General features: G+C 43.3%; 1 long non-coding RNA gene across 2 annotated transcripts in view; it reads left to right on the forward strand.

The window, feature by feature from the left end:
- LOC115165536 (uncharacterized) overlaps positions 1-5,055 on the forward strand; it is a 66,923-nt gene extending 61,868 nt beyond the window's left edge. For both annotated transcript variants that reach the window (XR_003870191.1, XR_003870192.1), the window contains 2 exons: positions 2,608-3,117; positions 3,614-5,055. This is a non-coding gene — a long non-coding RNA (uncharacterized LOC115165536). The remainder of the gene's footprint in view (positions 1-2,607; positions 3,118-3,613) is intronic.
- Positions 5,056-14,491: the final 9,436 nt, after the last annotated feature.

Here is a 14,491-nt window from a genome sequence, read left to right on the forward strand (position 1 = left end):
TCATGCTATTCGTGTTGTTCTATTGCATTCTAAATGATGTCATTTGTTTCCTCTGATCATTTGTGCTTACAATAATGATAAACATGAGATGATCATGTTTATGTTAAAATAAGTTATTGGAGTGAGTGTGTGAAGTGTGAATGCAGGTTCAGGGAGTGAGGCTGCCCTTGTGGCGGGGCTAGGAGGAGGGTGAACGGAAGAGGGATTAAATCAGAGTGGTGCTGGAGAGGCTGAGTCGTCCCTGTGCTGCTAAGACATCTACTGGAGGATTCTCCTCAACAGCGTTGTCGTATTATATTAGATAAATAGGGGTACTGTAGGCTATACTTCTAGTAAAAGGCCTATATAATTGAATCAGCTTTTCGAAATAAATGCAGCAGCCTAATGACGTCATTGGCCCACTGTATACGAGAGTCTATGGCAGTGCCATGTTCATTTGAGTTTGATATGTACACATATATTTGGTGTATATTAAGCTAATAAAATTTTACATGATTACATGATTATAATATATTTTGTAATAGCCTACAAGTTCAAAAAATGTACCCTAACAAATATCGTTAGTAGCCTACACTGTATTGCGTTAGTGTTAGCTTTGGGTTAATAGGGTGACAGTATGGCATTATTCTGCCTCTCTGTTCGGCCATATACCACACGGGTTTTATCAACGAAAACTACTCTGTAATATTTACATTTTAGTCATTTAGCAGACGCTCTTATCCAGAGCGACTGACAGTAGTGAATGCATACATTTCATACATTTTTTTTCTGTGCTGGCCCCCCGTGAGAATCGAACCCACAACCCTGGCGTTGCAAACACCATGCTCTACCAATTGAGCTACGTTGTTTGACAGAGCGAATGCATCCTTGTTGCAATTGATTAGTGAAAGCGGATAAGCAGACATTTGAGGTAAAACGACTATTATTTACCATATTCTTTTCATTATCTTTGTGTGGCAATGATTTTCAAACCCCTTTGTTTCACCACTCCCATTGAATCTATTGTAGGTAAGTCATTACGCTAATAACTCGGGACAGTTCACTCATTTTGTGTATTTTCATACAACCAGCATACATTGTATGCATAATCACGTGCAAATAGAAGAAATAAATATACAAAAAGTGAGTTTTAAGCCCATGCCCTGTAGTCTATATCTGGAAGATGTAAAAACACAATTCACAATGGTTGATCATCATTTTGAATATAGTAATAGCTATATTTCAACAAACAGCACACTCATATTATAATTACACATTCAGTCAAAAAGAATTGTTGAAATATTTTTTGATAGTATTGATATGATTCCTTCAAATCGGCTACTCAATCAATAGTTTCCAATAAGGAGCATTGCTATAACGTACCAGGAAAGTTCAAGAAACGAAGTAACTTTAATTGCACTGGGTTTTCATTCGAATATCTTTCCACGTGTGGTAGGCCTACTCTGTAAATAACAAATAAATATATATTTAGGTCCAAATGATCCGTCCTGTCTCTGACTCTGTCCAGTCTCTGTCCTGTCTCTGTCCTGTCTCTGTCCCTGTCTCTGTCTGTCTCTGTCCTGTCTCTGTGCTGTCTCTGTCCCGTCTCTGTCCTGTCTCTGTCCCTGTCTCTGTCCTGTCTCTGTGCTGTCTCTGTCCTGTCTCTGTCTCTGTCCTGTCTCTGTCCTGTCTCTGTCTCTGTCCTGTCTCTGTCTCGTCTCTGTCTCTGTCTCGTCTCTGTCCCTGTCTCTGTCCTGTCTCTGTCCTGTCTCTGTCCTGTCCCTGTCCCTGTCTCTGTCCTGTCTCTGTCTCTGTCCTGTCTCTGTCCTGTCTCTGTCTCGTCTCTGTCTCTGTCCTGTCTCGTCTCTGTCTCTGTCTCGTCTCTGTCTCTGTCCTGTCTTGTCTCTGTCCCTGTCTCTGTCTCTGTCCTGTCTCTGTCCTGTCTCTGTCCCTGTCTCTGTCCTGTCTCTGTCCTGTCTCCGTCCTGTCTCTGTCTCTGTCTCTGTCATGTCTCTGTCCTGTCTCTGTCCTGTCTCTGTCCTGTCTTTGTCTCTGTCCTGTCTTTGTCTCTGTCCTGTCTCTGTCCTGTCTTTGTCTCTGACCTGTCTCTGTCCTGTCTCTGTCCTGTTCTGTCTCTGTCCTGTCTCTGTCCTGTCTCTGTCCTGTTCTGTCTCTGTCCTGTCTCTGTCCTGTCTCTGTCCTGTCTCTGTCTTTGTCTCTGTCCTGTCTCTGTCCTGTCTTTGTCCTGTCTCTGTCCTGTCTCTGTCCTGTCTCTGTCTCTGTCTCTGTCCTGTCTCTGTCTCTGTCCTGTCTCTGTCTCTGTCCTGTCTCTGTCTTTGTCTCTGTCCTGTCTCTGTCCTGTCTTTGTCTTTGTCTCTGTCCTGTCTCTGTCTTGTCTCTGTCTCTGTCCTGTCTCTGTCCTGTCTCTGTCCTGTCTCTGTCCTGTCTTTGTCTCTGTCCTGTCTCTGTCCTGTCTCTGTCCTGTTCTGTCTCTGTCCTGTCTCTGTCCTGTCTCTGTCCTGTCTCTGTCTCTGTCTCTGTCCTGTCTCTCTAAAACGGCATACTGATCATGCACTGCTATTGTTCTCTTACTATTCATATATTCTAATTGGTTGTTTTCATCCGTAGGTTAAGAAGAAATAATATTGCTATGCTGCCTGAAGAATCGGAGCGGGTTCCTCGGGCACCATTAAGTTCCTTTCAGACTACTGGAGGCGACTACTGGAGGATAGCTGCACCTGACTTCACGGTTTATCCATCTGGTTATATTCAATACAGTCTTACATCTTATTCAAAGTCATTTCAGTTTGGTGTAAAGCTATATATTTATCATGCGAAAGTGCATTCCTTCCCAACTTTCAGGTCATATCCATAGTTTTATTTATCAGAGTAAATTTGAAGTGCACCCTGCTATATCTATGGACCAGCACCAATCCCCCATATGTCATCTACAGAGCTACTACAACACTGCAGCCGAGCCGGCTGGATATGGCACTGGACCCAGCAGAGGCCATGCACCACAATTCAGAGAGAACCCACTCCCTCGTCCTACTGTCACCTCTTCTGCTTGTGTCAGCTGCACTCTGTACCCGTCTGACCCGTTCTGAGGCACCCATGACCCGGTGGATACCCGGCATGGTAAGGCAAAGCTCTCTTCAGAGGAAAGAGGTGCATTCCATCCTCCCCTTTGCCTCTCACCAAGACATCTCTTCCCCTGGATGACAGAAACTCTGCAAAAATGCAATTTCAGAATGTGGAGGGGAGTTAGCCTCTGGCTTGATCAACTCCTTATCATTTATGTTAGTTCACAACTGTATTACATACAATACTTTCCTCCTAGGTAGGTGGGATCTCCAGGGGTAAACTGGGACTAAAACCCTGCACACAATACTAACAGGACTGTTGTAGCATGTGACACTGAAGGTGGTTGTTTCCAGCGGTGGTCTCAGTCTTTAAGTGATGAATTGAGTTGACACGGCCATGTGTAGATTCTATTCATGCACGTGTCAGATATTTCCCCTCCTAGACTTTGTCTTTAGAAGGGGGGAAGATGTAACACAACATATCCCTTGTTATGTCTCAGACACTTGCAGTACAGCATTACTTTTAAATGTTCCTTTTGTCATTTCCCCAGGGGATTCAGTGCGCTGTCATAACGAGGCTGGTGGTCTCCTAAGTAGAGGAAGAGATGGAAAAAGATACAGAGATGGAGGGAGAGAGGGAGGGAGGCGAGAGAAAGAGCATTCACCAGCACCCAGCTAGTGTTGCTAGAGAAGTAGTTCCACTTCAGGCCTTACCTGTGTCCACCCTGCAGGCTGGAGATGGCTGCAGGCCTGAGGCTCACCGATCGGCAGATCAAGATCTGGTTCCAGAACCGACGCATGAAACACAAGAAGGACCATAAGGAGGACAGCGTCATAGAGACTGAGACACCAAACCATCCTTCTCTACCACCACACACGTCGTCCTCCCTCAGCCCAAGGTTCTCTATTGGTGTTGGGTACTCAGTTCTTGTCTGGTGAGAGCGCCTAGATCTCCAACCCTCCTCTTCATAGATTATGATCGGACCCCTGCTCTGGTTGGTTTTAACAGTAGAAATGACAGTGAATGTCTTTGTGTCTCGTCCATGGACCTTCCCCATCTCACCACCATACCTGCACCTGTCTCTCACTGTTGTAGACAGCAGTTGTTTGTCCACAGGTCTCTCAGAACCTTCCTCAGGGCACAATGATGCACACCTATCCTCTTATGACATCAGTGCACACTTCCAACGTCACGGCTGCCCCCTAGAAGCTCCTCCTCACCTGTGAGACTAGACCGCAACCCTAACACTTAGATTGTGAGTCGAAGGGCTCAAGTCAATCAAACCAGCATTGTAGACGTTACCTTTCATTCAACGTTTTGATAGCGGCTTCCTGAACAAGGCATAATTATTACCTGTAGGGTATCCTGAGTATCCCTGGGACTAGGTTTCTATTCCAAAGGAACAACTACTGCCCCCTCTGTTGCTATTCCATTATACCTTGTGGCAGATGTAACGCATGATGTACTGTACATAGCATACCAGTCATCTTTTGGTTCTGCTGGTATTACTGTACTGTTTTGCATGATGAATGCATGTTTTGAACACATTATTCATTTAGTGTTTTCATGTGTCAGATAATTGACTTGTGGTTGTCATCTCTGTAAATCGTAGAGAAAATCATTTGACTTTGCTATAGTTGTAAGACGTTATGTTCTGATCATGTAACATCATATACAAGCCATCAGTTTAGTATTTTCCAGACCTCCTGTGTCAAATACGTGTGGCTGTTGTATCTGTAGATCAGAGGGACAGGAATTTGACTTTGGCTGTAGGTGTCATGTGTTAGGTCTTGTTTCATGTGTTCTTATCATGTTCATAGCTGTTCATATGTGTAAGTTGTTTAGACTAAGTGTGAAAACAGAAGCAAGCATATGTTCATACTGAATGAAGTTCTATTTTTGTTATGTATGTATTTGCGTAAACTAAAATATGTTTTTGATACTGTTCTTGATTATTTGAGATCTTTAATAAATGCATTTGTGTAAAATCAATATCAGTGGAATCCTTATCTTCATTAATTTCTTATCAGAATGACTTCATTCTCCAACAGCATTTTATTGAGATTAAAGAGCGTATGCTACTTCTGGAAAACAGGGTTTGTAATGAAATTAACCCATTCTGTAGAATAGATTCAATAACAACTCTGTGATATTATGTTTTCATGTTACACAATCTCTGGAAACAGCTTCTCCCTGGCGCCTGCTTCCTAGCTACTGTACATTAATCATGGAGACAAGGTAGCGTTACCAGCCATCCAATCACAGGCTCTCAACTCAACCCTCTCCTTTTCAATTGGCTATTTGAAGCAGTGCTTGGCCCAGCACACTATGGGCTACAGCACCCTATAAGCTACAGCACCCTTTAGGCTACAGCACCCTATAGGCTACAGCACACTATAGGCTACAGCACACTATAGGCTACAGCACACTATAGGCTACAGCACCCTATAGGCTACAGCACACTATAGGCTACAGCACACTATAGGCTACAGCACACTATAGGCTACAGCACCCTATAGGCTACAGCACTCTATAGGCTACAGCACACTATAGGCTACAGCACACTATAGGCTACAGCACCCTATGGGCTACAGCACCCTATGGGTTACAGCACACTATAGGCTACAGCACACTATAGGCTACAGCACCCTATGGGCTACAGCACCCTATGGGCTACAGCACCCTATAGGCTACAGCACCCTATAGGCTACAGCACCCTATGGGCTACAGCACCCTATAGGCTACAGCACACTATAGGCTACAGCACCCTATAGGCTACAGCACCCTATGGGCTACAGCACCCTATAGGCTACAGCACACTATTGGCTACAGCACACTATAGGCTACAGCACACTATAGGCTACAGCACCCTATGGGCTACAGCACCCTATAGGCTACAGCACACTATGGGCTACAGCACCCTATAGGCTACAGCACACTATAGGCTACAGCACACTATAGGCTAAAGCACCCTATAGGCTACAGCACACTATAGGCTACAGCACCCTATGGCCTACAGCACCCTATAGGCTACAGCACACTATGGGCTACAGCACCCTATAGGCTACAGCACACTATAGGCTACAGCACCCTATAGGCTACAGCACACTATAGGCTACAGCACCCTATAGGCTACAGCACACTATAGGCTACAGCACCCTATAGGCTACAGCACCCTATAGGCTACAGCACACTATAGGCTACAGCACCCTATAGGCTACAGCACACTATAGGCTACAGCACCCTATGGCCTACAGCACCCTATAGGCTACAGCACACTATGGGCTACAGCACCCTATAGGCTACAGCACACTATAGGCTACAGCACCCTATGGGCTACAGCACCCTATAGGCTACAGCACACTATAGGCTACAGCACCCTATAGGCTACAGCACCCTATAGGCTACAGCACCTGTAGTAGGCTTTCAGGCAAAACAGTTTCTACTTGTAATTACATATAGAGAGAGAGAGTGTGTGTGAGAGAGAGTGTGTGAGAGAGAGCGTGTGAGAGAGAGGGAGAGAGTGTGTGTGAGAGAGAGAGAGAGAGGGGGAGAGAGAGAGAGAGAGAGAGTGTGAGCGAGAGTGAGAGAGAGAGGGGGAGAGAGAGAGAGAGACAGAGAGAGAGAGAGAGTATGTGAGAGAGTGTGTGTGAGAGAGAGAGAGAGAGAGAGAAAGAGAGAGAGAGAGTGTACAGTAAATGCCAGCAGTGTTATCAAATCAAATCAAACTTTAATTTGTCACTTGAGCCGAATACAACAAGTGCAGACCTTACCGTGAAATGCTTACTTACAAGCCCTTAACCAACAGTGTAGTTCAAGAAGAGTTAAGAAAATATTTACTAAATAAACTGAAATAAAAAATTATAAAAAGTAACACAATAAAATAACAATAACGAGGCTATGTACAGGGCGTAGTGGTAATGTGCGGGGGTACAGGTTAGTCAAGGTAATTTGTAGATGTAGGTAGGGGTGACTATGCATAGATAATACACAGCGAGAAGCAGCAGTGTACAAAACAAATGGAGGGGGGAAGGTGTCATTGTAAATAGTCCGGTGGCCATTTGATTAATTGTTCAGCAGTCTTATGGCTTGGGGGCAGAAGCTGTTAAGGAGCCTTTTGGTCCTAGACTTGGCGCTCCGGTACCGCTTGTTGTGTGGTAGCAGAGAAAACAGTCTATAACTTGGGTGACTGGAGTCTCCAACAATTTTTGGGGCTTTCCTCTGACACGCCTATTATATAGGTCCTGGATGGCAGAAAGCTTGGCCCCAGTGATGTACTGGGCCATACGCACTACCCTCTGTAGCGCCTTACGGTCAGATGCCAAGCAGTTGCCACACCAGGCGGTGATGGAACCGGTCAGGATGCTCTCGATGGTGCAGCTGTATAACATTTTGAAGATCTGGGGACCCATGCCAAATCTTTTCAGTCTCCTGAGGGGGAAAAGGTGTTGTCGAGCCCTCTTCATGACTGTCTTGGTGTGTTTGGACCATGATAGTTTGTTGGTGATGTGGACACCAAGGAACTTGGAACTCTCGACCCGCTCCAATACAGCCCCGTAGATGTTAATGGGGGCCTGTTCGGACCGCATTTTCCTGTAGCCCACTATCAGCTCCTTTGTCTTGCTCACATTGAGGGAGAGGTTGTTGTCCTGGCACCACACTGCCAGGTCTCTGACCTCCTCCCTATAGGCTGTCTCATCATTGTCAGGGATCAGGCCTACCACTGTTATGTTCTCAGCAAACTTAATGATGTTGTTGAAGTCGTGTTTGGCCACGCAGTCGAGGGTGAACAGGAAGTACAGTAGGGTTATTAAGTGCACACCCCTGAGGGGCCTCAGTGATGAGGATCAGCTTGGCAGACGTGTTGTTGCCTACCCTTACCACGTGGGGGCGGCCCGTCAGGAAGTCCAGGATCCAGTTGCAGAGGGAAGTGTTTAGTCCCAGGATCCTTAGCTTAGTGATGAGCTTCACAGGCACTATGGTGTTGAACGCGGAGCTGTAGTCAATGAACAGCATTCTCACATAGGTGTTCCTTTTGTCCAGGTGGGAAAGGGCAGTGTGGAGTGCGATTGAGATTGTGTCATCTGTGGATCTGTTGGGGCGGTATGCGAATTGGAGTGGGTCTAGGGTATCCGGGAGGATGCTGTTGATGTGAGCCATGACCAGCCTTTCAAAGCACTTCATGGCTACTGATGTGAGTGCTACGGGGCGGTAATCATTTAGGCAGGTTACCTTCACTTCCTTGGGCATTGGGACTGTGGTGGTCTGCTTGAAACATGTAGATATTACAGACTCGGTCAGGGAGAGGTTGAAAATGTCAGTAAAGATACTTGTCAGTTGGTCCGTGCATGCTTTGAGTACACGTCCTGGTAGTCTGTCTGGCTCAACGGCTTTGTGAATGTTGACCTGTATAAAGGTCTTGCTCACATCGGCTACGGAGAGCGTTATCCCACAGTCGTCCAGAACAGCTGGTGCTCTCGTGCACGTCTGGGTTTCCCTTTGTAGTCCGTAATAGTTTTCAAGCCCTGCCACAACCGACGAGCATCAGTGCTGGTGTAGTAGGATTCAATCTTAATCCTGTATTGATGCTTCGCTTGTTTGATGGTTCGTCTGAGGGCATAGCGGGATTTCTTATAAGCATCCAGATTAGTGTCCCACTCCTTTAAAGCGTCAGCTCTAGCCTTTGGCTCAATACGGATGTTGCCTGTAATCCATGGCTTCTGGTTGGGATATGTACGCACGGTCACTGTGCGGATGATGTCATCGATGCACTTATTGATGAAGCCATTGGATGGATCCCGGAACAATTCCAGTCTGTGCTAGCAAAACAGTCCTGTAGCGTAGCATCCGCGTCATCTGACTACTTCTGTATTGAGCGAGTCACTGGTACTTCCCGCTTTAGTTTTTGCTTGTAAGCAGAAATCAGGAGGATAGAATTATGGTCAGATTTGGCAAATGGAGGGCGAGGGAGAGCTTTGTATGCATCTCTGTTTGTGGAGTAAAGGTGGTGTAGAATTTTTTCCCTCTGGTTGCACATGTGACATGCTGGTAGAAATTAGGTAAAACCAATTTAAGTTTACCTGTATTAAAGTCCCCGGCCACTAGGAGCGCCGCTTCTGGATGAGCATTTTATTTTTTTCTTATGGACTTATAGAGTTGGTTGAGTGCGGTCTTAGTGCCAGCATCGGTCTGTGGTGGTAAATAGACGGCTACAAATAATATAGAGAACTCTCTTGGTAGATAGTGTGGTCTACAGCTTATCATAAGGTACTCTACCTCAGGCGAGCAATACCTCAAGACTTCTTTAATTTTAGACATTGCGCACCAGCTTTTATTGACAAATAGACACACACCCCCACCCCTCATCTTACCAGACGTAGCTTCTCTGTTCTGCCGGTGCATGGAAAATCCCACCAGCTCTATATGATCTGTGTCATCGTTCAGCCACGACTCTGTGAAACACAAGATATTACAGATTTTAATGTTCCATTGGTAGGATAATCTTGATCGTTGGTTATCGATTTTATTTTCCAATGATTGCACGTTGGCCAATAGAACGGATTGCAGTGGGAGTTTACTGCTCGCCTACGAATTCTCAGAAGGCAGCCCGACATCCACCCCCGTATTGTCTGTCTTTTCTTCACCCAAATTACGGGGATTTGGGCCTGTTCCCATTAAAGAAAAATGATTCTTCCAGTGCGAGGTGAGTAATCACTGTTCTGATGTCCAGAAGTTATTTTCAGTCATAAGAGACCGTAGCAACAACATTGTGTACAAAATAAGTTAAAAAATGAGTTACAAACAACGCGAAAAAACAAACAAAATAGCACAGTTGGTTAGAAGCACGTAAAACGTCAGCCATCCAATAGGCGGTGTCAGAGGAAAGCCTATAAAATTGTCAGAGACTCCAGTCACACAAGTTATAGACTGTTCTCTCTGCTACCGCACGGCAAGTGGTACCGGAGCACCAAGTCTAGGACCAAAAGGCTCCTGAACAGCTTCTACCCCCAAGACATAAGACTGCTGAACAATTAATAAAATCGCCACTGGACAATTTACATTGACCCCATCCCTTTTGTACACTGCTGCTACTCGCTGTTTATTATCTATGCATAGTCACTTCACCCCCACCTATATGTACAGATTACCTCAACTAGCATGTACCCCTGCACACTGACTCAGTACTAGTGCTCCCTGTATATAGCCTCGTTATTGTTATTGTTATTGTGTTATTTTTTATTATTACTTTTTATTTTAGTCTACTTGGTAAATATTTTTCTTAACTCTTCTTGAACTGCACTGTTGGTTAAGGGCTTGTAAGTAAGCATTTCACGGTAAAGTCTACACTTGTTGTATTCGGTACGATTGTATTTGGTTTGATAAAGTTTTATTTTATTTTATTTGATCCCCTCCGGCGCCAATATTGATATGACCCAGTGGCCTATGGCCTCATCATTGCAGTCTGTCTTAGATAAAAGGTACAGTATAATGAAATCGATTGACTCTGAAGACAAAACAGAAAATGCAAACCCATTTAATTCAGCATAAAATATGTTAATAGGATTAAAACTTGTACCTTTACAGGAGAGAGAGAGAGAGAGAGAGAGAGAGAGAGAAACCAATCAGGGTGAGATTGAGTGAGAGAGAATAGAAGGCAGGCAGCAGCGTTGGATTCTTTGCATTGTTGCATGTGCTGTGTGAGTAGAACAGATGTGATTTATGGTAGTAATACAGAGCATTGCTTACATGAGGCCTGGCCCAGTATCTGAGGAGCTCTGCTGTGCTCCATCCTAGACATTAAACTTTTAGACATTTAAAACCAGAGACACACCACACTAAACAATGCCACTACAAACACTGTCAGTGTTATTGCAGAATATGAAACAGAATCCAGGTTTAAGAATGCATTACATTATACATTCAGGAACTTGAGGTCAGATTCTAGCAGGCTAGCAATTCAAAACAGATCATAGATTGTTTTTTGTCAATTGGTGGTCACATAAAATAAGAGACAGTCAGACTCTCTCCCAAACTGCCCATAACACTTTCAACGTGAGATCGTTCTTGGTGACCATTTTTTTAATCATTGTGTTGTTATATTTTCATTAGGTTTATTTTTGGCCAAGCAAGTAACTATTATAGCTGTATTATACTTGACTCCTCCAATGATTAACGAGACACTAAACTTCACGAGTGGCCTTTAGCCAATCATGTCTCTCTCTTTTTCTTTCTCTTTCTGGCCCCCTCTCTCTCCATCCCCAGCAGTAATTCCCACTGTTCATGACTCTTTCCAGGTGCTTGTTGCTCAAGAGAGAATTGTTAAGTATCAATTTCCTGTGTCATCTTTATAGGTTGTATTTCTTTGTCTGCTCTGTGGTGTGTAACGGAGCGAAGGAGAGCATCACTCAGGTAGATGGATGATAATAACTCACCTGCTCATCCATCTCAGGATTTGACTTCCTGGTTGACCAGGCAACTGTTACTGTCATATTAAAGCAAGATCAATTACATTTTAAATGCATCCCAGTTAAGGACGATCTGTGACAATAAAAAAGGTAAAGCCACTGACGAAAGTGTGTCAGACAGTACAGGAAAGGAGTGCTCAGAGTAAACAGAGAGTGTGACCTACTGTACTTGTTCTGTGGTCCTGTGTGGCTCAGTTGGTAAGCGCCTTGCAAAATTGCAATGCCAAGGTTGTGGGTTCAAGTCCCAGAGGTATCATGTACTGTAAAGATTACTTTGGTTAAGAGCATATTCTGACTGGCATTTATATCTGTCACTAGAACATCAGAATGTATTCATATTCTTGTGGAGCACCAGAATGTATTCATATTGTTGTGGAGCATCGGGATGTATTCATATTGTTGTGGAGCATCAGAATGTATTCATATTGTTGTGGAGCATCAGGATGTATTCAAACTGTTGTGGAGCATCAGAATGTATTCATATTATTGTGGCGCAACAGGATGTATTCATACTGTTGTGGAGCATCAGAATGTATTCATATTGTTGTGGAGCATATGAATGTATTCATATTATTGTGGAGCATCAGGATGTATTCATACTGTTGTGGAGCATCAGAATGTACTCATATTATTGTGGAGCATCAGGATGTATTCATACTGTTGTGGAGCATCAGAATGTATTCATATTGTTGTGGAGCATCAGGATGTATTCATATTGTTGTGGAGCACCATAATGTATTCATATTGTTGTGGAGCATCAGGATGTACTCATATTGTTGTGGAGCACCAAAATGTATTCATATTGTTGTGGAGCATCAGAATGTATTCATATTATTGTGGAGCATCAGGATGTATTCATACTGTTGTGGAGCATCAGGGTGTATTCATACTGTTGTGGAGCATCAGAATGTATTCATATTGTTGTGGAGCATCAGGATGTATTCATATTGTTGTGGAGCACCAGAGTGTATTCATATTGTTGTGGAGCATCAGAATGTATTCATATTATTGTGGAGCATCAGAATGTATTCATATTGTTGTGGAGCATCAGAATGTATTCATATTGTTGTGGAGCACCAGAATGTATTCATATTGTTGTGGAGCATCAGGATGTACTCATATTGTTGTGGAGCACCAGAATGTATTCATATTGTTGTGGAGCATCAGAATGTATTCATATTATTGTGGAGCATCAGGATGTATTCATACTGTTGTGGCGCATCAGAATGTATTCATATTATTGTGGAGCATCAGGATGTATTCATACTGTTGTGGAGCATCAGAATGTATTCATATTGTTGTGGAGCATCAGGATGTATTCATATTGTTGTGGGACACCAGGATGTTTGGATACAGGATGTATAGATATTATTGTGGAGCACCAGGTTGTATAGATATTATTGTGGAGCACCAGGATGTATGGATATCATTGTGGAGCACCAGGATGTATAGATATTATTGTGGAGCGCCAGGATGTATAGATATTATTGTGGAGCACCAGGATGTATGGATATTATTGTGTAGCACCAGGATGTATAGATATTATTGTGGAGCACCAGGATGTATAGATATTATTGTGGAGCACCAGGATGTATAGATATTATTGTGGAGCACCAGGATGAATAGATATTATTGTGGAGCACCAGGATGTATAGATATTATTGTGGAATACCAGGATGTATGGATACAGGATGTATAGATATTATTGAGGAACACCAGGATGTATAGATATTATTGTGGAGCACCAGGATGTATTGATATCATTGTGGGACACCAGGATGTATGGATACAGGATGTATAGATATTATTGTGGCGCACCAGGATGTATAGATATTATTGTGGAGCACCAGGATGTATAGATATTATTGTGGAGCACCAGGATGTATAGATATTATTGTGGAGCACCAGGATGTATAGATATTATTGTGGAGCACCAGGATGTATAGATATTATTGTGGAGCACCAGGATGTATGGATATCATTGTGGGACACCAGGATGTATGGATACAGGATGTATAGATATTATTGTGGCGCACCAGGATGTATGGATATTATTGTGTAGCACCAGGATGTATGGATATTATTGTGGAACACCAGGATGTATAGATATTATTGTGGAACACCAGGATGTATAGATATTATTGTGTAGCGCCAGGATGTATAGATATTATTGTGTAGCACCAGGATGTATAGATATTATTGTGGAACACCAGGATGTATAGATATTATTGTGGAGCACCAGGATGTATAGATATTATTGTGGACCACCAGGATGTATAGATATTATTGTGTAGCACCAGGATGTATAGATATTATTGTGTAGCACCAGGATGTATAGATATTATTGTGTAGCACCAGGATGTATACATATTATTGTGGAACACCAGGATGTATAGATACAGGATGTATAGATATTATTGTGGAGCACCAGGATGAATAGATATTTTTGTGGAGCACCAGGATGTATAGATATTATTGTGGACCACCAGGATGTATAGATATTATTGTGGACCACCAGGATGTATAGATACAGGATGTATAGATATTATTGTGGAGCACCAGGATGTATAGATATTATTGTGGACCACCAGGATGTATAGATACAGGATGTATAGATATTATTGTGGAGCACCAGGATGTATAGATATTATTGTGGACCACCAGGATGTATAGATATTATTGTGGACCACCAGGATGTATAGATACAGGATGTATAGATATTATTGTGGAGCACCAGGATGTATAGATATTATTGTGGAGCACCAGGATGTATAGATATTATTGTGGACCACCAGGATGTATAGATATTATTGTGAAGCACCAGGATGTATAGATATTATTGTGGAGCACCAGGATGAATAGATATTATTGTGGAGCACCAGGATGTATGGATATTATTGTGGAGCACCAGGATGTATAGATATTATTGTGGACCACCAGGATGTATAGATATTATTGTGGAG

The sequence above is a fragment of the Salmo trutta genome, chromosome 28 (assembly GCF_901001165.1).
Source record: "Salmo trutta chromosome 28, fSalTru1.1, whole genome shotgun sequence".
Classification (NCBI taxonomy): Eukaryota; Metazoa; Chordata; class Actinopteri; order Salmoniformes; family Salmonidae; genus Salmo; species Salmo trutta.